Source organism: Cibotium barometz, chromosome 8, assembly GCF_041138505.1.
Source record: "Cibotium barometz isolate CiBa-2024 chromosome 8, ASM4113850v1, whole genome shotgun sequence".
Taxonomy (NCBI): Eukaryota; Viridiplantae; Streptophyta; class Polypodiopsida; order Cyatheales; family Cibotiaceae; genus Cibotium; species Cibotium barometz.
In genome coordinates this window covers 60,379,906-60,407,880 of record NC_141053.1, presented here as the reverse complement: position 1 = coordinate 60,407,880, position 27,975 = coordinate 60,379,906, and the positions used below count along the sequence as shown (strand labels likewise).

At 39.2% G+C, this 27,975-nt stretch overlaps 1 pseudogene; it reads left to right on the top strand.

The window, feature by feature from the left end:
- Nucleotides 1-27,975, top strand: LOC147636506 (uncharacterized; annotated as a pseudogene).

The window sequence follows — 27,975 nt, the reverse complement described above, 5'->3', positions numbered from 1 at the left end:
ATGTTGTCCAAGTACGATATAACAGGCTATAAACCTATTTCAGTGCCATTGGAGCAGAACACAAAGCTTTCTGCAGACACAGGTGAGCTTTCAGAGGACCCCACGACATGTAGGCACATAGTGGGTAGTTTGATCTACATGACCATTATAAGGATAGACTTGAGCTATGCTATTGGACTTGTGAGTCAGTTTATGCAGGCCCCTAGGATGCGGCTAGACAGATCCTCAGGTACATAAAGTCCACAGTTGATTATGAACTTTTCTATGAGGCTGGTACAGAGATACAATTGCATGGGTACATAGATGTTGATTGGGCTGGTAGTATTGCAGATAGAAGATCTACCAGTGGTTTTATGTTCTCATTTGGGAGTGATGCTATGAGTTGGAGCAATAAGAAGCAGTCAACAATTGCCTTATCGAGTACAGAGGCAGAGTACAAAGGTGCTGTTATGGTAGCTTGTGAGGTAGCTTGGTTTCAAAAGCTACTTCGTGACATGGGAGAGCCCGTGGGGATAGGGAAGTTGTTATTTATAGTGAACATGAGAAACATACAGTTGGTCAATAACCTAGTATATCATGCTAGAACGAAGCACATTGAGGTGCATTATCACTTTGTGAGGGAGAAGGTTCTAGCAGTAGGAGATGTAGATCTGGTATATGTCAGCACACAGAAGATCAGTGGGGCTGACATCTTCACAAAGGCATTGGGCACAGAGTAGCTCCACAGGTTTAGGAGCTTACTTGGAGTGCAGTGTGTGGAGTTGAGCTCGAGGGGGAGTGTTGAGATATCGATCTCAACTAGTGCTACGGCGGCAGACATTGAGATGACCCGCCTAGGTGATAGCTTCCGCATCTACACCACTGGCATGGTTGGTGAGATTATGGGTGATATGTGGTCAGTGGGATGACAGGTTGTTCGACAACCATTTTGGATTACTAGAGACTTGCATAGTTATAACGCGGGCTCATTTATTTGGGTTCACACTATGGACCGATCCTTGTATGTTGTAGTAGTTGAGTACTAACCCATATAATGTGTACTCTTATCTTTATGTTATGTTGGTTGAGTAGAGAAGAAGATAGAAGAAAATTCAGCTATCCATCTCTCTCTTGTGTCTTGCTCTCTCTTGTGTGTGTGTGTATTTGCTTTCTAGAGTTTGAAGCTCTCCCTCTCCCCCACATTCTCTTTAGATCGTCCTAGAAAGCTTCATCTTTTGGAACATATCCATAACATTCTCCCATTTTTCTTCTGCAGCTTTGATGTTGGCCTTTTGTTGCCGAATGTCATCTTCCCTGTAAGGCTAGTGTATTGTCGCCACCATTTCTACATTGAGCGAGGATTTGTGGGATGGAGAAGATGGCTCATATGTTTGCTAAGGATTTTTCTCTTTAAGGATCTTATTTAACCTTGCAAAGTTTTTTGCAAAGTGAATTCTTCACTTCAATGTGTTTGAAAAGCATCCTTGACTTGATTTGGCTGAGTCTTTTGTGATAGCTTGCATGTTCTATATTGCCCTTTCATTTAATGCAAAAAGAGCCTTGGAGTGCTAGTTTGAAATAGAGAGACATGTGTTTACTGCTTGATTGGTTGGTTGGTCTCCATATATTGCATATACCCATAGGTATCCTTGCTTCCTGCCTTTGTGGTCAGTGACTATGGTGACATCTGGGCTGGGGAATAGATTTTTGGTGTCACCTTGTTGTCTACCAGTGCAACAGGTGTACTCATCATAGATACTCTACATTTTTCTCTAACCACCATGCATCCACAAGTTGTGCAAAGCTTTGTATATCCATTGGTGATAGTTTGGGGGTGATCACAAAGATCAAGCCTCATTGTCCCAAGTTTTTGAGACAAATCTTCAAGCTGCCTCAACTTTTCTTCTTTTGACCTAGGTTTGACATTTGTAGATACAAGAAGAGACTTGCTGGTTGAAGCTTCAAGGGATTCTTTTCTGATCTGCAACCTCATTAGATAAGGGAGTTCTTTGGATAGCTTCTCTGTGTCTAAGGTCCATTCCTTAGCAATCTTCTAATACTGCTAGATCTTTCATCTAGCTTCATGAATACTATCATGCTTTGATCTGGATCTTGATGGGTGTTCATGTATCCAATCTTCTTCTTCTCCTTCTCTGCTATATGCTTTGGCATTCCAATATTCACATATTTGTTGCACATTCTCCACTACACAGACACAGTTTCTGTGAAATTCATGAAGTCTTCTCTGTCAAGGATTACCATGCTTATAAGGGATTTAAGATAGTAAGAATCTGTGAGGGATAGAAGATAGTGTGGACAGACTGTAGAGAATGAGGGTCCTTTAGAGAGGGGAGTGTCCCAAGTAGCAATTATAGACTTCTGCATATCTTTAACTCTTGTGCCCATAAGAGAAACTAGAAGCCTAACAGGCATACCCTTTCTGTTGAGATATCGAGCTCATCTAGTGAGGCGATGGACACTGATGATGACCCGCCTGGGGGAGAGGCCCCACACTTACACCACTGGCATGGTTGGTGAGATCATGGGAGATATGCGGCCAGTGGGATGACAGGCTGTGTGACAGCTATTCTAGAGACTGGCATAGTTATAGCGCCAGCTCATTTAGTCGGGTTCACACTATAGAGAACCCGTGTATATATTGGTTGAGTACCTTTCATATTGGATGTACTCTTATCTTGTATATGGTGTGTTGAGTGTAGAGTAGAGAAGAAGAAGATTTTCAGCCTCTCACCTTGTGTGTTCTCTATTAGGGTTTTGTGAGTGTGTGTGTGTGCTTGCAAGAGCTCAAGCTCTCTTCCCCCCTGCATCTTTTCATGGTATCAGAGCTTGGTTTGTGCTAAGGGCTGAGCTGCAAGCAAGAGAACCACAGGAAGCGGTACGAGGGTAAGAGCTTCAACTACTCTTCCCTATTGTGTTGGCGACTACACCCTTGTCGGGAGCTCTACGGGAGGCACCGGCAAACGGTCTCTGATTGAGGAGCTTTCTTCGTGGGAGTAAAGCTATAGGGCATCTATACAGTCCTATTGAACTAAAATTTTTGGGCCGAAAACGCGTTTCGGGCGCGTCTGGACCTCTGTTTTTCAGAAAGCAGGCGATTTCGAGCACTGTGGGTAAGTCATCGATTCTCTGCAGAACTCTGTTTTAAGAACTGCAAGAAGACAGATTGACTGTGCAGACACTATGGGTGCTGCAAAGAGGTCTACAGTTTCCATTGGGTATATGTATGCACATTGAAGTCACTGTTGGTGACATTTGAGAGTACTACAGTACCGCTGTGCAGAAAATACAGCAGTTTATGCAGAAAAACCAGAGTGCAGTTTCTGGTAAAATTGTGTGTTTGGCAAGATGTCAAATGATGGGATAACTCAGATTGTGGCTGAGAAGCTTGACAAGAATAACTTCCATGCTTGGAGGTTCAGGTTGACGAATTGCCTGATGGGAAAAGGCTATTGGGACTACATAGAAGGTGAGCATGAAGAGGCACCGGAGATACCGGATATAAATCTGACTGCTGCCTGCAGATGTGAAAGAGTTTAAAGACTGGAACCAAGGAGCCAGGAAGGTTATGTATTGGCTCTCCATTAGTATACAGGACACCATGATTGGGCATATTCAGGATGCCAAGTCTCCCAAGGAGGCGTGGGACACCTTGGTAAAGCTTTATGAAACAAATACCAAGGTACGTAAGATACAGTTGAAGAATGAACTTCATACTGTGGAGAAAAAGAGCATGTCTGTGAATGACTATGCGTTGAAGATAAAGGGTATTGTGGAATCCCTTGCATCTATTGGTGTGTTGAAGATAAAGGGTATTGTGGAATCCCTTGCATCTATTGGTGTGTCAGTAGATGATGATGATAAGGTGGAGGTCTGTCTACGTGGTCTCGGGCCACAATACAAGGCATTTAAGACGTCTATTCAGACTCGGGAAAACATTCCCAACTTTATAGATTTGGTGTCTGCTGATTATCGAAGAGAAGAACTTGGGTGAAGACCAACAGTCTTCACAAAGCAAAAACAGTTCAGAGCAACAGGCCTTCTATACGAGTTCAGGAAGAGGACGAGGTAGAGGAGGCCGTGGACGTGGTCAAGGAGGTGGCCGAACAGGTAATCAGAATTATGGCCAGTAGAGCAGCAGTAACAACAGTCCCAGAATCAACAACAACAACAACACGTAGGTGGAAGAGGCAAATTCAGAGACAAGGGGAGTCAAAGAGGCCATGGAAATTGGCAAAGGCAGTATAATGATGCACGTGAATGCTATTATTGTGGTAAGCCTGGACATGTGGAGGCAGAATGTTATAAGAAGCAGGCTGACATGCAAAATGGGAAAGTGCAGCAAAACAACTATGCATCCTCCTCAAGCAGAAATAATGAGGATAATGAAAGGTTGTTTGTTATGCAGCATGTCGTGAATGCCATGTCTGAAAATGTTGATGCAGCACAAAAACATAATGTATGGTATGTGGATTTAGGCGCTTCGAACCACATGACGAGTCATGGGGAGTGGTTCAAGGAGATGAAAAACCCGGAAAGACCAGGTTTTGTGGAAACAGGGGATGACACTGCTCATCCAATTGCCCATGTTGGAGATGTGCCATTGTCTATGCAGGATGGCAAAGTGAAGTACCTTGCAGATGTACTTCACGTTTCGAACATAACAAAGAATCTGGTTTCAGTTGGCCGCCAGATGATTGAGTAGGGTTTGCAGGTTCGGTTTAACCCTGATTGAGTAGGGTTTGCAGGTTCGGTTTAACCCTGATGGTTGTTATGTTGAAGATTTCAAAGACAAGTACAGGTTGGTTGCAAAAGGCAACAGAGTGGGCAGAATGTTTACATTGAATGTAGACATGCCTGAAATGAGTGCTGCGATGTTTGCAAATGGTTCAGGAGTTGTTGCAGACACAGACATATGGCATAAAAGAATTGGACATGTAAATGTGCAGAGATTGAAGTCTATGTAGACAAAAGGAATTGTGACAGGGCTGCCAAAATTTAAAGTGGAAGGTATGCAGAAAATATGTGAAGCATGCCAATTTGGGAAGCAAACAAAGCATGTGTTTCCACGTAACAGATATGTGAGCAGAAATGCACTAGATATTGTGCATTCAGATGTATGGGGTCCTACGAAGACCATATCTATGGGAGGCTGTAGGTATTATGTGACTTTCATTGATGACCACACAAGGAAAGTGTGGGTATATTTCATGAAGGAGAAGAGTGAGGTGTTCACTCACTTTCAAAATTTCAGAGTTTTGGTTGAAAAGCAAATAGGAAAATATGTAAAGTGCCTAAGGTCAGATGGAGGGGGAGAGTACTTCTCTAATGAGTTCTCTGAATTTTTGAAGAAGAATGGTATTCGAAGACAGTTTACATGCAGATACACTCCGCAGCAAAATGGAGTTGCTGAGCGGAAAAACAGGCACATTGCTGAGATTGCGCGAGCATTGATGGAAGAGAAGAATATGCCGCATTGCTATTGGGCTGAGGCTGTTTCTACAACAGTATACATCATGAACAAGACTCCAACTACAGCCATACATGATGTAACTCCAGAGGAGAGGTTTACTGGCAGAAAACCAGATTTGTCTCATCTGAAAGTCTTTGGATGCATTGCATATGTGCATGTGCCAGATGAGCTGAGAACTAAGCTGGATCCAAAAGCTGAAAAATGTGTGTTTATTGGATACTCCCTTGAGCAAAAGGGATACAGGTGTTATAACCCTGCTACACGTGAGTTGAGGGTAAGCAGGGATGTTGTCTTTGATGAGATGAGCAGCTGGTATGCTGCTGAAAAAGAAGCTGTTGGGGCTGATGTGAGTGGAAGTGTGGTTGCACAGAATGCAGGTCAGCAATCACAGTCTTTGATTGGACCAGGAGAGTCCTCATCTAGTGGGTTTGTTGATAGACCATGGAGTGGCAGGCTACGTCATAATACCAGTCCTGCAAATGTGATTACTACATCACTTAAAGGAAAAGAGAAAGTGGTTGAGCCCCTTGGTATGCCTGACATTTCTGTAGGGCATTCTCATGTTCATGGAGAGTCTAGTGGCTCAGATATGAGCCTTGATGAGGAGCTTGGGATCCCATCTATGAGAACACCTGGTGTAAAGAAGGCTATGGAAGCCATGAATGAAAAGCTACGAAGATCAGGGAGAGTGAAGAACCCTGTGCAGAGATTTACATATGATGGCTATGTGGCACATCACTATGCATATATGGCAAAGGTTGTACAGGTTGTAGAGCCACATGCATTGATGAGGCTGTTGGAAATGTGTGTTGGGAGAAAGCTATGGATGAGGAGATGGATGCACTATATGGAAATGAAACTTGGGATTTAGTGCAATTGCCAGAAGGCAAGAAAGCCATTGGATGCAAGTGGGTGTACAAAGTTAAACATAACAGTGATGGAAGCATAAACAGGTACAAGGATAGATTGGTAGCCAAAGGATATGCACAGACATATGGGATTGATTATGAGGAAACTTTCAGCCCAGTTGCCAAGATGGCAACGGTGAGAGTTGTGATAGCAGTGGCTGCGTCAAAGCAATGGTCTTTACATCAGATGGGTGTAAAGAATGCATTCTTGCATGGGGATTTGCAAGAAGAGGTGTATATGTTGCAGCCACCTGGTTATGAGGATGTGGGTCACCCCGAGCATGTTTGCAGGTTGAAGAAAGCCTTGTATGGCTTAAAGCAAGCACCAAGAGCATGGTCTGACAAGATTTCTGAATATCTTGTCACTATTGGATTTCTCATTGTATGTGAGACATGGTGATAGAGGAGTTGTTCTTGTTGTCATCTATGTAGATGACTTGATCATTACGGGGGACCATGATGTAGAGATCTTTGATGTAAAGATCTTGCTAAGACAGAAGTTTGAGATGAAGGATCTAGGGGAGCTCAGATATTTCTTGGGCATTGAGGTGATTAGGTCACCACATGGTATTGGATTACTGCAGAGACAGTATGGCTTGGACATGTTGTCCAAGTATGGTATGACAGGCTGTAAGCCTATTTCTGTGCCATTAGATCAGAATGGCAAGTTGAGTGCAGATTCAGGAGAGATCTTGGAGGACCCTACTATGTACAGGCACATAGTAGGAAGTTTGATCTACATGATGATCACCAGACCAGATTTGAGCTATGCTGTTGGGTTGGTGAGTCAGTTTATGCAGGTTCCACGGAAACCGCATTTGGATGCAGTGAGACGCATACTGAGGTATGTGAAGTCTACTTTGCATTGTGGACTATTCTATGAGACTGGGACAGAGATATGTGTACATGGGTACACAGATGCTGAATGGGCTGGTAGTATCTCAGATAGAAGATCTACCAGTGGATTCATGTTTTCTCTGGGGAGTGCTGCTGTGACTTGGAGCAGCAAGAAGAAACCTACGGTTTCTCTATCGAGTACAGAGGCCAAGTACAGAGGAGCTGCTATGGCAGCATGTGAGGTAGCTTGGTTGAGAAAGCTACTTGCAGATTTGGGTCTATCAGTGGATAGACAAGTTGTCATTTTCTGTGACAACATTAGTAGTATACAGTTGGCCAGGAACCCAGTCTTTCATGCTCGTACGAAGCACATAGAGGTCCACTACCACTTTGTCAGAGAGAAGGTCTTGGCAGGAGATCTTGACCTTGTTTATGTCAGCACAGAGGATCAGGTAGCTGACATCTTCACCAAAGCATTGGGTACAGAGAAGCTCCGCAGATTCAGGGCTTCGCTTGGTGTACATGAGATGGAGTTGAGCTCGAGGGGGAGTGTTGAGATATCGAGCTCATCTAGTGAGGCGATGGACACTGATGACCCGCCTGGGGGATAGGCCCCACACTTACACCACTGGCATGGTTGGTGAGATCATGGGAGATATGCGGCCAGTGGGATGACAGGCTGTGTGACAGCTATTCTAGAGACTGGCATAGTTATAGTGCCAGCTCATTTAGTCGGGTTTTTTCATATTGGGTGTACTCTTATCTTGTATATGGTGTGTTGAGTGTAGAGTAGAGAAGAAGAAGATTTTTAGCCTCTCACCTTATGTGTTCTCTATTAGGGTTTTGTGAGTGTGTGTGTGTGCTTGCAAGAGCTCAAGCTCTCTTCCCCCCTGCATCTTTTCACTTTCTATATAGTGGAATGGTGCCTATACAGATGACGTCTAGATGTACATAATTGTATCCTAGTTCTAAGGCATTCTTGAGATCATCTTCTCTATGGGTAGAGGTAATGAGTTTTGTTATAACCAAACCCTATGTCAGGTAGACTTAGAAATAGAGAATTTGGTAGAAGACTTGAGTTTGAACTTTCTATCTAGATCATACGGGCTTTTGGGGGAATCTTAGGAATGCTCCACTTAGGATGTGTAGCATCGTCTAAGATAGAAAGTGAAGAAGAGGTTACTATATTGCTTGACTCGATTCTAAACCTCTTAGAGATAGACTTGGTGAGAGATAACATTGCCATTGATCAAGGTAAGAGAGGAGTTTTCTGTGCTCGATCAGTGTTTGCATGCAAACTTCTTGCAGTGCTTCAAGGTCCAAATGCCTGAACGTCTGACGCGGTGCCCGCTGGCTATGCTTAGCGACTTAACGATGATGGAATAGGCTTCAAGAAAAGTAGCACCTTATACTGTGAGAAACAGATACTCTATTACTCCAATACAGATGGGCGAATGGTGATCAATACTACAGACTATAATAAGAATGTTTAAAGAGAGATTAACAAGCTCTGATAATCAAGGAAAGCAATAAGGATTAATGACGAGAGGATCGGAAGGCCGCAGCTCTGATACCATAAAGCTATTTGCAGATAAGAGAGGTTAACTTGGACTTATACGAGGTGGTAATCTTAACAGTTGTGTTAACAGAGGCCGTAAAAAAAAACTTGTCAAGAGAATAACAAGATAAATGGACACAATGATCTCAATAATCATATATTATGATGGTAGAAAAAGCTCTAGACTGAGAATGAAAAAACTTGTGACTCAATGTACAAGAGAGTAAAGGGAGATGATGGCTAAGGAAGGCTTACAAACTAGAGAAAGCATACATTAAGGCGTGTTTCTCGGTTTGTGAGGGCGCTTATTTATACCCAAGCATGCCTTGATACCCAAGCCCAATAATAGTCTGGCATGCTCTTTTCATTGAGCATTTCCCTAGACACATCACCAATGACTCTATTTTTCCTCTCAGCAACACCATTTTGTTGAGGTATGTACCTGCAAGTTAGCTGCCTTCTTATGCCATTCTTTCTCAAGAAGTTCTCAAAGGCATGTGAGGTGTATTCACCACCTCCATCTGTCCTCAAACATTTTATCCAGTAGCCATACTACTTCTCTACAAAATCTTTGAAGTCTATAAACTTTCCCAACACTTCACTCTTCTCTTTAAGAAAGCAAATCCATGTCATTCTGCTGAAATCTTCAATGAATGTCACATAGTACATGCTGCCCTTAACGGGTGGGTTTTGTGCACGATCCCATACATCACTATGAACAATCTCAAGTGGCCTGCTACTCATGTTGCCTTCTTTACAAAATGGCAACCTTGCTTGCTTTCCAAAGTGGCAAGCATCACATACATGCATACTCGCATCATACTTGAATCTAGGTAGCCCACCAACAATGCCTCTTTCCTGGATGTTCTTTAAATTTTGTATGTTCATGTGTCCAATCCTTTTATGCCACATTTCAATGTCTTGTACCACATTTTGGTTTTTAGAGAACATAGCCAATTTCAACTAAGGAATCCCAGCATCCAATTTGAATAACTTGCCTTCTTTCTTGCCTTTGGCAACAATGAACATGTTTCATGGCAAACAAGTGATTTGCACTACCATCATGACTGCTTGATGCAAAATCTTCACTATTTGCATAATTTCCACCATGTTGTGCTCCAAAATTTTCACTATTTGCATAATTTCCACCATGTTGTGCTCTACCCCCTCTCAAATCATTCTGTTTGTGGTAATAGTCTTGAGCCATATGACCAAACTTTCCACAATAATGGCATTCCACATTTTGGATAGATGCTTGTTGGCCTTGCCAACATCCTCTTCCACATGAGAATTACCTCTACCTCTTTGAGGTGTATATCCACGACCACCTCTATGAAGGCTGAAAATTCTATTGTGGTGACCTATCTTGCCATATGAAGGCTGAAAATTCTATTGTGGTGACCACCATATGAAGGCTGAAAATTCTATTGTGGTGACCTATCTTGCCATACACGACCAACACCATGACCTTGTGTGATGAAAATCCCCCCTGCATCTAAATCCCCTTTGTGAATAGGAAGCCTGATTCCTGCCATGATCATCATGGCTAGTAGATGCATCATGAAAAGGGCCACTGAGTTTTATTTCCTCAACAAGCAAGAGTGAAACCAACTCATCAAAATCTGGTAAACCTATACTCCTAACAGAGATAGATGTATCAAAAGACTTGTACTCCTTCCCAAGACCATGCAAGGCAATGTCTACCAAATCATCATCAGGCATGGGGGCATTGATAGTTGCCAATGCATCTGCATACTTCTTAATCTCTTGTACATAATCATGAATACTCCTTCCTTTCTGCTTCACATTGTGAATCTGTTGTCTCACTTGAGACTTACGAGCACTAGTATCTGATCAAACAGCTTACCAAAGTATCCCATGCATCCTTGGGATTCTCAACATCATGTATATGTATGAGTATAGCATCCGAGATGCATATAGACAAGTAATGCAAAACTTTGTATGCTCTCTCTGACCATTGTTTATGAGCTACAACTTGTTTTTGTGTAGGTTGTCGGGGTAGATCTACCGGCTCTGGCTCCGCACCTGTAAAATAAGGTTCCAAAATCCTTTTACTTTTAGAAAGCTTTTGATCTTGTACTTCCATGCCTGGAAGTTCTTTCTATCCAACTTCTCACCCACAATCAGTAGTACTGGGTTGTCTCACATATTTGCTCAATGCAAATGCATCTTTTACACATGTCCAATCCTATAAATGATCCTTCCTCAGCTCAACCACACTCTAATAAGTGTCCCAGATAATCCAAAGTACTCAACCAACTTCACTGTTGATGTAGAAAATCACACTGAGTGCATTCAAATTGAGCTAGCATACGCAATCCAAAATACCATGTTTTGGTGCACTTTTCAAGGCTTCCAAATGCTTCAAACTACAATATAGTGGTTCAATCAACTGTGGAAAACTTGCATTTACACCCGAACAAGCTCAATGTTGCATATTAACACCAACCAAGGTGTATACATACCAAAAATATCAAATCCCCTTTTTTATTTTGAGAAAAACTAGTAGAAAAAGTGCTCTAATTTTCTCAATTCATGTCCAAATTGAGGGACCAGGCATTCATTAGCTTAGCAATGATGTCTACTAACTCCATGTAAAAGGAATTAGACCAATTGTCAAACTTGAGTGAGTAATTAGTCGATTAATGACCCTATGTTTCACTAATCACAATTAACAGCACTCTTAATCAGCTCATAATTGGCTCCCAAATGCATAATTGCTTCAAAAAAACACATAGCATCCTTCTCCTTTATGTGTATCACAATACTGCTAAGAAAATTGTGGAAGGAATCAATCAACCAGGCCGTATAGTTGGACCTCAAGCAAGCAAAAAGGTAAAAACCTGCTCTGTTTTAGCCTCCAAGCTGTGCCGCCCGTAATTAGGGGAAATTAAGAAGTTATCTGTGGCTAATGATGGTATGTAGGAGTTTCCAACACCCCTAGGCATGCACCCAAGCCATCAACCTTGTGATTTTTGAAAAAAACCGGCTCCAATTACATCAAAATGAGCATCTATTCACAGTTTTGCGAGGGCTTCAAAACCAAATTTTTCCAATCACTTCAATGCAGATGCACACTTGCTCTAGAATCACTCTAGGGTTTGCACATGAGTTGCCAACACATTCCCATTGCCAGATACATGAACCTTTGCCAGATTTGCAACCATTTGCAACATACATTCACCACTATTAAGCTTCAATGGAGGGCTTGCAAAACAGAATTTTTCTTGGTTTTGGGCAACTCAAATCTGATATTGTTTGTGATTTTGCACCTGCAATCCACTCAAGGATGTTTAGTTTTCCTTACCCGGTAGGCCAAGCTCTCAGATTTGGTGAAAATTGGTGTGCTCCAAGCTTCACAGCTCCAATGGCAAGCTCCACAGCGTTTCTTCAGAGCTTCTTCTCCCTCTTCTCTCACTCACTCCTCATAAACCCTAACAGAGAGCACCAAGCTCTAGTACCATGATGAAAAACAAGTAGAGGGAGAGGGAATCAACACACATGAGCAAACCCTAATGTATTACTCAAACCCTAGCCTTAGAGGGAAGCCATGTCCCATCTCACATAATGCATAAAGCCATAATATAAAAGCTACAACACACTACTTGTGTTGTGTCCACACACTACTAACCCTAGCTACTATCCACACAACTATGACCAGCTGGATGCGGTCATTTATGTCTCACACATGCTACTACTTAACACGCCAGCACATAATGCAGCTGGCACAGCTGTCATTGAGCTTGAGTCTCAACATGATGGTGGGTTTGGTAAGCTAGAGATCATCACATCTCCTCCCCTCTCTTCTATTGTATGGCCAATCCCTGATGCTTGGCCAATCCCTGATGCTTGGCCAATTATGGTGATGAAATTAAAGATGCTTTATGACATACAAGGATCTTTGAAGCTGCAAAGCCATCTTGATTTGTGGGTCTCAACTGGGTATGCCTAATTCATCTTTTTGCTAAGATGTTCAATCAATTTACTTTCCCACAAACACCTTCCATGTTTGTGTGCAAGAAATTACTAGATGATATTGTAGAGGGGGAGCATAAGGATGATACATTAAAGTGCAATATATTAGAAGACCATATTAGGGAGTTTGGGAAAATCCCATTACTTTGGGAATTTTCTTTTTAATATACTTTTAGTGTATCTTCAGCATATCAATTCCAAATTTGTCAAAGAATATGGATTTAGAACCTACTCTTCAAGAGCTTTCCAATGGTATGTTAGATGAGGTAGTTTTGAGAAAAGTTTAAAAAGGTTCACCATGCCCCCATCTTTTTGGTCTTGCAAAATGGGAGTTGAAATTTTTCCAAACTCCCTAATATGGTCTTTTAGAGTCCAGTGTTGCATTTTGGTATCTTAAAGCTCGTTCTACCTTATACATCTGCTTTTATTACGAGTGGTGGATGAAGAAAAATAGTAGTTGGGCTCCATTGGCAAGTGGATGAACAAGTTATTTTGCCTCTTGAAATATGCGTTAGGTTGCCCAATGGTGTGGTGGAAATCGTAAGTGCAAGCAAGCATTGGAGCCTCATAAATATTAGGGAGCACCTTAATATCATGGGAGAAGCTTGAGTACTCAAGCACCTTAATATCATGGGAATTGAGGGTATAAGTAGGGCATAGTTCAAAGTGAAGAATAGAAAGATTCGAATGCGAATGGAGTCAAAGACCTTGGTAGATGCTGATGGTATAAGCATAACTTAATAAGAAAGCTTTAGATTTTTTTTATGAAGTCCCTTTAGAATTATAATATTTTCCTTCTCCACTCAAACCAATTTTATAAATTTACTAATGTAATTCATTAATGAAAAGTTTTGTCTTGTGATTGGAGTTTTTTTATGAAGTCCTTTTAGAATTACAATATTTGGAGTTTTTTTAATGAAGTACTTTTAGAGTTACAATATTTTCCTTTTAGAGATATACTCGAGTCACAAGATGACATTTGAAGGCAATTGTAGCACAATATCTCAAAACCATAGTCAGCCCATTACAAACTCACCATGTTAAGAACCTTGAAAAATTAAATGTCTGAAATTAAAGGTCTGAAATTAAAGCTTGTTTCTAATATCAAATGTTTTATGAGTACAAAACATGATAAAATGAGAAGAGGATTTCTCAGTCTTTAAAAATAAGATGATTAAATTAGAAGAAAATTTCCAAATATTTACAATGATAAATAGGGAGGAATGAAGATTTCTATTTTGTCTCCTCTAGTTTTGTCTCCTTCATCTCCTCTGGATTTGTCTCCTCCTCTGTCTCCATGTCCTTCTTTTCCTTTGTCTCTATGACCTTCTTTTCCTTTGACTGCTTCTAGTTATTCTTACCTCTACAAACTTGAGTTCCTTCTTAGCTTTCTTTCCAACACCCTTCTTGGCGCCCACTTGAGGACTCTTAGGTGGCTTCTTGATAAAAACCACTTTTCTTTGAGGTACTTTGTGGTTTAGTACCTCTTTTAGGAGTGCCTTGTTGTTGAGGAGCACCCTTGGTTTCTTTATATAGAGTTCCTTGCTTAAACATAAAATTATTTAGTGGTGGTGAATATACATGCATTTTCTTCTTCTTCTTAGATGGAGAGGCCTGACTTTGGAGTGGAGAGTCTAGATCTCTAGGAGTAATTGAATTATTCAAAATAATATTTATTACTCTTGCACAAACACTCCACATCCAAAATTCTTGAGAACCAAGGGTCTGCCAAATTAAGACAATTTCTCAGATTTAAAAACTTGGAACTATAGAATATAAGTTTAAAAATTGGGTAAAGATTTAACGCAAAAATAGTGGGTTTAGTTTGACATAAGTAACCTACACTACTCTATCAATCTTAGTATACTTAGACAAAAGAAATTTCCACACATTGGTAATAACATGCCATCCACATGAGGTAGAATCCTTTTGTAAAGTAATTGGTTGATTTAGAAAGTTATACTTTGCCTCCTGCCCTATTAAAAGTTAAATTATATTTGATTATATACAAAAATATTTTTAGAGAAAAATCATAAAATAAAATGCTTCCCAAGCATTAGGGAGATTAGGAAGAAGATTAACATTAAAAGAGAGCATAAACTTCATTGTTTTAGGCTTACCCTTGGTTTGCTTGATTCTTTACCTTGCTAGAATTGAGTAGCCCCCAAGAAAAAGGCTTGGGCACCAAGAAGGGAAAAGTGTAGTCTTCAAGAGAAGAAGAGGTTTAGTGAAGCCCCAAAGCTTCTTAATGGAGGCCCAATGAAGAGGGATAAAAGAAATACACTAAACTAAAAATTACACTAGCATAGAGTTACTCCAATATGAAAATACAAAGTATTTGGGGTCTATTTATAGGTGAGGGAGGCCACCAACCAAGTCCACCCAACCAGAGTCTAGAGGCTTCCAGCTTCAGTTTGATCCATTTTAGACAAGTTAGGGTCACTTTTTCGATCTGGTTTGAAGGAGGAGAGAGGAAAAATCTCATTTTTTGATTAAAAATTAGAGTAATCATGAGATTTTAGGCACCTCATTCATGAACCCTTCTCCCCATCTTGAGGTGTCAAAAATTCCATTTTTTAACTAAAAAATCCTAAATTTTTTTACTAATAAACCCAGTACTCTAGTGAACTCTTCATCTTATGTGAGAATTTACTTATTTTTGGGGGGATTTTCTTTTTCTCTTTGCATTTTTCTCATTCAAACACTTGGATTAATCTTATTGGCCCTTTAGAACACTCTTTGGACCTTAATCCAAGTTTTTTTGAAAAGGTGGACCCTTAGGCTAAGGTGTCTAATGCACATATTCAATTAACTTCTAATGCACATATTCCATTAATTTCTAATGCATATTAGAAAACTCTTTTTGAACTTCTATTTCAGGGGAATTCATCTTAAATAAAAGGGATAACTTTATATCCAAAAATATCTCAAAATTCTATTACCTCTCTCTAGACCAACAAACAAGATCTTTTTCCATTTCTGAGGGGGAGATGATTACAAGAGACTGAAGGGGAGGTTCTTACATCTTTACATCTCAAATGCTGGAGGGAGGAATCTTATAGTTCTCATCGTCATCAGCTGTCAAAAAGTCGCCTATCCTCCCACAAGTCAATTGAACCTTGTGGAGGATTCTCTCCTTTTGAGCATGGAATCTATGGTTTCTCCACTTTTGAGCATGGAATCTTTGGTTTCTCCCTTCACATATTAAAGATTCCCATGCTTTCTTGAATAGCCAAAAATTCTTCTTCTGTGGGAAGATTGTTTTCCTATTCTTCAAACTTTCTTATGCACATTTCTATAGCCTTAGGTGCACCAATGAAAGTGCCACATGCTTCTATATTAAGAACTGAAAATTCATCAGTGGCACTTGGATCTAAAAACTCTGATACCACTTGACATCCATCTACTATTAAACCAAGACAATATTCCTCCCCTTATATTCAAGAGCTTTTGGATATATGTTAGGAGTACAAAACTCTTATTGTCCTTTAGTGGGAAGTATGGTAGGCATGGGAGAAGGATCTCCTTCTATGAAACCTTTATAGAAAAATCCTTTTCCTCTGGAAGAATTAAACTTTCTTAAAAATCTACAATATAAAAATCCTTTTCCTCTGGAAGAATTAAATTTTCTTTAAATCTATAGCATAAAAATCCCTGCTCATTATTTCTTCTTGATCTATATCCACAACCATTTCTACATTATGCATTTCTTCTTGATTTTGAATGTACCCTAGAAATGCTACAGACTGGATACTAAAACCTTCAAGACTACTCTTTTCAACATCCTCAATTTCCAATTTTTCATGTAGATAGAAAAGGAAAGCCACATGATGCTGAAGAAACCTGCATGATGCTGAAGAAACCTGCATTTCCTACTATGTAATCTGCAATGCTCCATAGTGACTTTCACATGGTTAGGGAAGTATGTCATACTTTTTCTGCAATCTGGCCTTAAGATGTCTGTGACAATATGCTAAGATGATCAAGCCTCACACCTTCAATATGAATGTCACTATCATCTATCAATGCAAAGAAAGCTTGCATTTCTTCTTTGTAATCACTAAACTCATTTCAAATCTTACATTGAAGCATTCCCTATAGCATTCAAATAAATCTTCTACACCTGCAAGCTACAGGAAGTCAAAAAGTCTCTCTGCTAGTGTTTCCTTTGTCATAGGAACAACTTCATAACTTGATCCCATCTCTATGCAATGATTTTTGGATCCAGCCTACAACACCTCTAAATAACCATGGAAGGGTGCATCTTAGGGGCACACAATAGAAGCTAAGCCTTCTCATTAGCTTAGAGAAATGTTGGAAAGATAGCGTGATTACTGCAATCCAATTGACCAAGTTTCCCCTCTTTGAATTGCTTTTCTACCAGTGATGGGGTAGCCTAAGGGACACAAAAATACTCTTGGGTGTAGCTGAGGGACAGGTGGGACAACTAAGTAGAAATTGTGTGGACTAGGAGGTAGATATGGAAGGTTGGAAACACAGTGCAAAATGGAAGGTAGATATGGAAGGTTGGAAACACAGTGCAAAATGGAAGGTTGGAAACACACTGCAAAATGTGAAATCCAATTCAAAAACAGATCAATGTCATTGCTTTATTTTCTACGATGGGGGAACTAGAGCAAGGGATCCGCTTTGTTTTTCTATGGTGGGGTACTTGGGGTAAGGGGAAAAGGGTAGCTCAGTGGGCCAAGGGGGGCAACTCAAGGAAGCTCAGGTATCTCAAAGGGTTAGGAGGTAAAAAATTTATTTTTTAAAAATTAACTCGATATATATAAGGCCATGAGGCCATATGGCAATGATATATGGATGCCACACGTAGCCATGCCACCTATGTTAACACGTGCGACTTAAACACATGTGAAATACCCACAGGTGGGAATCCACATGTCGACGTGTGGTCACACGTGTGAGTGGCATGTGTCTAGCTGTTGCATGTGTGGATACACGGTGCATTTACTCTAGTACGTTTGAATGCACATGGCCACATGAGTCGTTGTACCATTTTGTAGTATGTGTTGCCATGTGGCCTAATCGGCATGCTCTATAAATAAGCATGGATTATTTTAATTTTTTTTTCTACTAGTACATGGAAAGACGAGGAGCACCGACCTCTCTTTGCACTTTTTCTTTTTTTTTTTAACCCGTACTTGTTCTTCACCTACAACAGCTCCTCATTGGCCTTCAAACTACCACCAAGACCCTCTTTTATTGCTCTTCACCTACACATGTCTCGCTAGAATTACAGCATGATTTCAATATATTTGAGACATCATACCTCCACCTACGTGTTGTTCTTCCATCAGGGCAAAAGGTATGCTTTCCTTGTTTTTGTTACTTTCCTTATTTTTGTTGCTTTCCTTGTTTTTGTCGCCTTCCTTACTTTGTTTTATAATGTGATGTCACACTCAAGATCTTCTAGCTACGCATGCGTTTTTGTAACATAGCATGGGCCTTTCTCACCACGTGTAGCCTTCAAACAAGAAAAAGTTTTTTAGATGTAGCTGGAGTAACGAAGAATGAGAAAGCTTTTTTATCATTTAATCAATAAATCAAGTCTCAATCTATTGCTTAATAATTATTACGTAGAAGAAAAAGTTAAAGCCTCTACAATGGCAAGTTGAATCACCTTTCTATAATAATATGATGGATAAGACTACAGTGAGAGTCCAACCTATCAGCAAGTTAGTAGTTCGTTTTGTGGAATCACATTTAAAACAAAAATTTCTAGATCAAGTTAAGGTTTTGGGTTTTCAACAAGCTACAAAAGCATCTGTCCCATTTCTATTGGTCTTTGAGGTGATGAGAGTATTATGAAATGAAATAAAAGGCGTATAAAGATGGTGCGATATAAGACATTGTGTGTTATCAGGTCTTCCTACTAGTGTCATCTTTCCATTACATTGCGTATTGAACCATTGTTGCTAGTGTTGGTTGTGATGTAGTAGTAGGACATGAGCATGATGTAAATGTTGGCCATTTTATCTTTGATCCCTAGGATGCCTATTTTTTTTTGGATCATCCCCAGCAACAAGTGCAGCACACCATACTTTAGCCGAAGCACCACCTTCACTGCCATCCTGGGGAATGAAATAAAAGGCATAGAAAGATGGCATGATATAAGACACAGTGTGTTATTGGTTCATCCTAATTGCATCATCTTTCCATTACATTGCGTGTTGAACCATTGTTGCTTGTTTCTCCCATGAGCCCACATCGGTCTCTAACCAGTTAGTTTGCGAGTACATGGGAATGATCTTTCCATTTGAAATAAATTAAACATATATTATGTGATTTCCTTGTTTTTGTTGCTTTCCTTACTTTGTTTTATAATATGATATCACACTCAAGATCTTCTAGCTACGCACGCATTTTTATAACATAGCATGGGCCTTTCTCACCACGTGCAGCCTTCAAACAAGAAAAAGTTTTTTAGATGTAGTTGGAGTAACGAAGAATGAGAAAGCTTTTTTATCATTTTATGAATAAATCGAGTCTCAATCTATTGGTTAATAATTATTACGTAGAGGAAAAAGTTGAGGCTTCTACCATGGTGAATAAAATTAAATCACCTTTCTATAATAATATGACAAGTTAGTAGTTCGTTGTGGAATCACATTTACAACAAAAATTTCTAGATCAAGTTAAGGTTTTGGGTTTTCAACAAGCTACAAAAGCATCTGTCCCATTTGTATTGGTCTTTGAGGTGATGAGAGTATCATGAAATGAAATAAAAGGCGTATAAAGATGGTGCGATATAAGACACTGTGTGTTATCAGGACTTCCTACTAGTGTCGTCTTTCCATTACATTGCGTATTGAACCATTGTTGCTAGTGTTGGTTGTGGTGTAGTAGTAGGACATGAGCATGATGTAAATGTTGGCCATTTTATCTTTGATCCCTATGATGCTTATTTTGTTTTGGATCGTCCCCAGCAACAAGTGCAGCACACCATACTTTAGCCGAAACACCACCTTCACCGCCATCCTGGGGAATGAAATAAAAGGCGTAGAAAGATGGCGTGATATAAGACACAGTGTGTTATTGGTTCATCCTAACTTCGTCCTCTTTCCATTACATTGTGTGTTGAACAATTATTGCTTGTTTCTCCCATGAGCCCACACTTGTCTCTAACCAGTTAGTTTGCTAGTACATGGGAATGATCTTTCCATTTTAAATAAATTAAACATATATTATGTGCATATCATGTTCTTGTTCTGCCCTTTCATTTTGAATGTCTGAATCCAAATGAAGGAGGTTTTTATATGAAGTCATATATTCTTTTTGTGTTTAATTGACAATCCATAGATGGCTAGAACAAAGAAAATAGCAAGGAGGTTGGAACAAGTCTAGGGTTGGTAGAGAAAGTAGCAAGTGAAGAGAAAAATTATCAAAGCAAAAGCTGAAAAAAATAATCAACCAGCATATGAAGCCCAGAAACATGTCACACTACTCATACCCAAGCTTACCTTCATGAGTGTTGTGAGACAGATTTGTGATAATTGGAAGCTTTGAATGAGATGGACAGACAATGCAGTATGTGCCCTTTAAGAGCCTGTAGAAGACTTCATTGTAGACTTTTTTATTGATAGTTACATTTGTTCTACCCATGTGCATAGGGTCACTCTTATGGACAAGGACATGCACACTTGTAGGCTTATGAGATACAGATTTGAGAAGTTATTGCATCCTCATTGAGTGCCTCTAGGGCATTCAATATCTTAAATGTCCCACCATCTAGAAAACCTAAGGATGTAGGTATTAAGATTCAGGATGTTATGTATGATAGGAATACTAGGACTAAAGATCAAGCAAAGAGTGAGAAGGGAAAAGAACATATGTCTTCTAAGGAAGAAAGGAGGATTGATGAAGACACAATGATGGGAGATGAGCTGATGGAGCTTGAGGAGAAGAATCTTTAGTATTTAAACAAGGTACTTGGATAACTTCTTCTTCAGGTGAGATTTTGTTGATGGTTCAGAGTATCTTTATATAGCACCTTCAGATACATATATGGTGTTAGAGAGAAAATGAGAAATAAATGATGTTGTGGTCTTTATATCTCTCAAGTATGTAAGCTATTTTTTTGAAAATTTATCTACTACTAATTTGTTTTTTAAAGATAAATGCCTAATTTATCCTCGATTTGTTTTTGTAGGCTTCTTTTGGCCACCCTACCCCGGGAGACCTATTATCATATTTTTTTTAGACCCTATAGTCTCTCTTTCTGTAAGAGAAACAAGCACCAATTTTAGTAGGCTGAAGAATGGTTGAGGAGATGAAACTTTGAAAAGGTGCAATATGTAATTGTACCTTATAATGAAAAGTAAGTATTTTATTTTAAATATGTTTTACTTTGTTTTATGTCCTTCTATACATCTCTATCAAAAAAAATTTCTTTTCTCTATTTTGTAGGAGCCATTGGAGTGTAATTATAATTGATATCAAGAAAAGAAAGACATGTTTCTTGAATTCCATGCTTAGTATGCATGGAGAAGCCAAATTGTGAGTTTTTAATTTTAATAGAGATTGTGTTTAAGATTCAATTTGTATTAGATTGAATAAAACATGTGGTTTGTTATTTTGCAAGGCATCTAAACACATAATAAGCTCATTAAAAACATCAATAAAACTCCACATCAATTTTTTATTTTGCATGTAAGTTATAATAATACAAATGATAACTTTTAAGTTTGTAAGAAAGCTTTAGTTAAAAGTCTAAACAACGACTACCATTGCTATAAGTTGCATTACAAACTGATGGAATCTAATGTCAATGAAGAGTGGTTGCACATACATGCAATCAAAATTTCCAGTAGACATATCAAAAAGAGTAGTTGAGAGTATTTTCAATAGACACATCAAAAAGAGTTGTGAAAAATTTAAATATTGTCAAACTTTCATATCCTACTAATATATACTAAGATTTTTGTCATAATTTTTTACAATTCACAACTTCATGTTATACAAAAACATACATGTGGTGGGTGAGAGAAAAGGCAATTAGATTATTGCTCGACAATCATGCGGATCTTTCCACAGATTCAGATTCACCACCACCACCATCAATCCCACCTATGACGGTAAAGAAGCCATTGAAAAAGAAAGGACTTCCCAAAGTGTCTCCATTGAAATTTGGGTTATCTTCAAAGAAGAAAACAACAAACAATGAGAAGGGAAAGGCTTCTTAAACACAGAAACATTTGTTATGGATCACCTTAAGCCTCCATCCAAAAAGAGATTACCTTGAAACACATCCAAAAAGAGATTACCTAGTGAACCGTAACTTTTGTGACGATCTTTCCAATGGCCGAGCTCGTAACCCTTGAGGTCTCCAACCTCTACAACTCCTTGAGAAGCAATTCCACTGCATCTCCCGTGAGCGTTGTCACATTGTCACATTGCACTATGGGTCCTTGTCCTTCCTCTCACCTCACTTCACTCACACACACTCACTAGAATGCATTAGGGAGAGAGATTAGCAAGAGGATAAGCAAGATCAAGACTCAATTGCACAATGGGAGAGTATGTTGTATTATGAGAGAAATTCACTTATATACATGGCCATAAGTGTTCACACTCACTTAAACTATGGTGGCCGACCGGGCACTTTAGGCTCCTAAGAGGCCTAATGCTATTACAATGACTACTTGGCATAATATATCCATGAAGTACATCACTTAGGACTTCATCCTAACTTGCTCCCACACGCTCTTGAAGCGGGAATTGCCATGAATACTCTGTCACACCATTACGAGCACCCGTCCAAGTTGTAGCTTTGGACACTATTGCTTCATATCTTGAATGTATGACCCTTTGGTATATCTGCCATGACCCCTTGATGTAAGATAATGGTGGTAGCTCTTGTTAATCCCAGAATTGGATTAACATTCCCCCCTTCTTGATGGCGATCACATCCTCTTGATCGCGTTGAAGAACTTTGTGTGGGGAGAATGAACAAGCTTTGTGGCGATGGCTTTGATGTTTAATGACATTCAATGGTCTTTGTTCCTCCGGAAGAAATAAGAAAAGCTAGTTAATGAATAAAGAGGCTAGTTGTCTATTGGAAATTCCTAATGGGGTGGTGGGTGGGGTTTTTTTGCCAATGATGATTGCATTTTTACATTTGTGTAAGTTTCTTTTTTTGGGCTCAATTTGTTTTTGGCAAATCATCGACATAGTTTCTAGTGGCACCACTCACACAGGCAGCAGTTCACAGTGCAGGGGAAGAAAACGGACTATGGCCTTGCTTAGTATTGTTATGCCTATGCCACTGAATGTTGAATCAAGGGAGGCTCAGAGGATAGCGAGCCATGGGGATACTCCACCAGTCTTCACTCCGAGACACCGCCCACATCCGCACTAACCGGGCTAGGCTCTGCAGAATTTGTAATTGCTGAAGAAATAGGTATAGTCGGTACACTACACATACCACCATCTTCTGCCTCACTTGCCTGTGCCATCTATCAAGAGCAGAGGTGCCATGCGATGTCATTTCCAAACTAAACCGTAGTGGAGTAGATACAACAGATGTGAGTGTCTATGGTACAAATCCAACTATAGAAATGGGTCAAACGCCAATTGAAAGTGAGAGTGGAAAAATAGTCCTACCAAAGGGACCATGGGTAACCAAGAAGGAGTACAAATAAGGTGAAAAGTGTAATTGCCTCTTTTTGTACACCAACGAGAGTAATGCATTCATTGAAGGGTGCCTTCACAAAGACCAAAAAGAAAGGAGAGGAACAATTATATGGCCTCAAGACACATGATTGGCACAAGATATTATAGGTATATAAATATTCGCTTATTCATTTTCTCTTTCTGGTACTAAAATTGGTAAGCTCATATAATAACTTCCATTTTTTTCTATACATAGTTTATTCTTCCACAGTTGCTATAGTTGGTTGTGGAGACAAGAAGGTGAGAGAGTCTATTTACAAAATGGGAAGCTTGGTGAGTTATGAATCTCTCCAATTCACTAAGTTATATTACTTGTTTATAATTCTCATGCGCTCACAATTTATGTATTGGTAAATACTACACATAATTACTATGTATGTAGGTACATATCCTTAAAGTAGATAGATCCTACATCCATTGACATGGCTCGTCTCAAACCTATTGACACAGTGTGTATGATCTAGGATGTAAGATTCCTCCCTCTAGCTTTTAAGGTGTACAGGTGTAAGAACCTCCCCTTCTTATCTTGTAATTATTCCCCTCTTTGAAATAAAAGAAAGATTCTGTTTTACCCTGTTTTGACCTAGAGAGAGAAAATATCTAGAGAGAGATAGTCTAAAATTGAGATATTTTTGGATATAAAAATTCTCCTAGTGTGCCTAAAATGGTTTCACATGAAATAGCAAAAAGAACTTTCCAATGTGCAATTGGAATTAATTGAAAATAGGTAAAAAGGACCTTAGCCTAAGGGTCCAGATTTTCAAAAATTTTTGAATTATGCTCCAATTAAGGTTCCTATGGACCAATAAGATAAATCCAAATGTAGGGAGGAGATAAATTGAAGAACAAAAGAAAAACCACGTAAATGCTCACATAAGATGAAGAGTTGACTAAGGACAAGGTTTATTAGTAAAAAAACTATGAGTATCACTAAAAAAATGAGATATTTTGAGTATAATGAATCAATTTTGACACCTTGGTAAGGAGAAGGGGGCTCTTCAAGGAGGCGCCTATTTCACATGTGTGGTGGAGTTTTAAACTCAAAAATGTTGTGATATTTTTATCTCTCCTCTCTCCTAGATCAAACCAAATCAAAAGGGAGCCAAAGTAGGTCCAAATCTTGTCCAAATTCAGCCAAACTGAACCTGGAAAATTCTAGAAACTAATTGGACTTGGTTAGAGGCCTTCCTCACCTATAAATAGATCCTTAGCCCTTTGTTAAAAAAAATAGGAGAACTATACCATGCTAGTATTATACTAAAATAATGATATTTTCTAATATCCTCTAAAAATCCTCTACAAATTGAAGAGATTGGAGCTTCTCTCTCTCTTCAATCTTCATTGGAGACTTCATCAACATACCAAACCAATTGATTGGTTGGGGTCCTCTAGTGTGATCAAAGAATCAAGTAATTTAGAAGGTAAAGTGTGGATTATTGTCTTCTTTTTCTTAAATCTCCAAATGTTTCTCTTCTCGACCCCTCTCAAGCCTGAGAAACATTAATTTGAATGGCTTTTGAATACTATTGAAGTTCTTTAACGTATTGTAATGAAAAAATACATAAATCTCTATTTATGCTTAATTTATAATGGTTTTTAAGCATTTCTCTCCCTCCCCCAAAGAATGGTCATTCATATGATCTATTCTCAATTCGAATGAAGCTTCTCATGAAGCATTTCTCTAATCTAAAAGTAATTTCTATACTTGTCTAATTGGAGGCCAAAATAATGGCTTTTTAATACTTTTATGCTATTAAATATATGGTAAAATTAAGAATCAATCCATAAATGGATAATGATCCAATTAGTGGTGGTTATTCTAATCATAAGGATATTACTAAACTTTATGCTTTCAAATTATTTGAGAATTATCAGTAATAGCAGCGGAGCTATGGTAAAATTTCTCAAAAAATTAACACATAAATCATTTTCATTCATAATATGAAAAGAGGACTTCCTACCATATTCTAGGATTAATCATCCTAGATTAATTGAATGATTCTCATTATAATCATGAAAAATTTGATTTTTATGTTTATGCATAAATAGTAATTAGCAAAAGAGGAATTTCTAGTAATTCATTTTTAATGTTAAAAGAATAATTCCTATGACATTTGGAATTCCATCATTGAGATGGGAAAAGAGAAATTCCTAGTATATTGGAATTAATCGGCACAATTGATTTTTTCCTTGTTATTTATGCTTTTAATGAAAGTCGAGACTCAAGATTATTCATGCTTTGAATGAAAGTCAAGGTTCAAGATCACTTTATGAGATTTTGGGTGAGAAAAAAAAATAGAAAGGGAAAGTTTTTAGTATAGAAAATTTAGAATATGTAAACAATAACATGGATACACAGAACATGGATACACAGAACATGACGTGGGTCTAGACGTCTACCTCATTTCGAGAGGTGGGTCTAGACTTCAGCGAAGCATTTTCTTAGGTCGGGAATCAAAACCCTCTCTTTACCATGAGGATCATCTCATAGAATGTGTAGGGGACCAATCCCCACTTCTCAAATGGCCCACCAAGCTGTAGAATTTCCCAAATCATTGGGTGCAAAGGCCTACCTACTAGCTTTCTTACACCAAATATCTGACATTTCTCATAACTCTTACACCATTGTTATACATTGTGCATAGTAGGCTAGTAAAACCCTCTTTTTTAACAATCTCACTCTACTTTCATATATTGCTAGAACTCAAAATGAACCTTAGACATCTTCACCTTGCCCAATGTATGCCCAAACCTATTATTCCAAACTAGCACACGCATGCACACATCGTTTAGAGCTAAATGTAGGTCATATTCACCTCTAGACTCACCTTAAAATGCTCATTTTACATTATTGAATGATGAAAAACACATAGAAGAAAAATGCTAACAATGTGTGTGTGTGTGTGTGTGTGTGTGTGTACATGTACACACACACACACACACACACACATACATACATACACATATAGTCGGTATTAATATCGTGTGTGAGGTTGAACTTTGAATAATGAGACCTTTGTTAAACTTTTGGTTAGCAGTTGACTTTTTGAAGGGGTATTTAAAAAACCCCTTACCTATGAATTCTACATGAATAAAATGACCCCTATTTCAATGGTTTGTTTAAAAAATTGGTTCATTTGAACTCATGTGCTATACTTATATGTTTTTAGGTGAACCCCTCCAGATTTGATGGTGTACAAATATTCAACATAAATCGATCACTACGAGGAGGAAGTCATGTGTAATGGGAACTTGGCAACTTGTTTTCTACGGAAGACCAATCCTCAAAAAACTCAAATTTTATGTATTTTTTTCCGGTTGACATTTAGCATTGCCTTTATGTTGAAGGGAAAGAAATATTACATATTTGTCTAATTTCAAAGGATTACTTTTGAGCATCATCGTTAGTTTTCAACAAGCACCGCGACCAGAAAGACTAAAGTGAGGGGTTGTTGGGCAATCTAAATAACGTGGTCAAGACGATCTTAAATTGTGGGATCGTTGAATATTCGTCTTATATAAAATTAAATATAAATATATGTATTTGTAGTAGGGGGCTTGCCAGCAAAGATTAAGCGAAGAAGCTTTACTCAGACTGTGTCACCGCCGCAATGCCGGAATGCAGGCAATTCGCTTCTGCTGGAGGGTGCACTCCACTCCTTCTTGGCAGTTTTCTCAACCCAGGTCTTGGCGGGAGAGGTGGACACTGTACTCGTAGGAGCTAGTTTTCCTGCAAAAATGTCATGGCTGTTAAGATACTTCAACCCTGTGAACCTTTGCTGGCGCTACTGGCCTACCGTTTGATGGCCAAAAGCTGGGATGAAAGGCAGCTAGCTTTAATCAATTATGAAGCCCACCCTTTCAGGCCCCCTACCCCTTATATCGTAGCAGAAACAATTGAGAATCTCTCGATCAAAAGGCTTGAGATTTCTGGTGTTGTTAGCTCACAAGGTCTTCTAAGCATAATTGCAGCTTACCAAGGGATTATGGCAGTTCAATCTCATCACAGACCATAGCGTTTTTGCCCAACATTTCTAAGCCCTTGGCACTCTTGGGGTTGGTGAGGGTCATGGTTTCTAATTGGGTTGCTAGCAAGGTCTATGTGGAGCCATACTCATACCCCCCTACGCTAGCACAAGAAGGTGATGGCTTTGCTTATGCTGCATCCAACAAGCTTCTGGCATGTGGATGGGCTGCAGCTTGCCTTAGCCTTGTCATGCTTTCTGTATGGCCTTATATTGGATACTCCGAGTTCCAAACCTACATGGAGTCCAGTGTTGGAATTCTATATCAGTACACTGCCATCTCTTTTTTCCTTATCCACTTTGTCTTTACTAACTCGCGGCCCTAGCGCACTTGCGAACCGGATACTGTATTTTGACCACTGGGTATAGAAGTTGCAAACTTTAGGGTTTGTCTTGCTCCTTTCCGGAACATTGGGTGTTGGTATAGTGGACTTTGTTCTTCATATAAATTTCTACAGAAACTGTGAATCTCAATATATTTTGTAG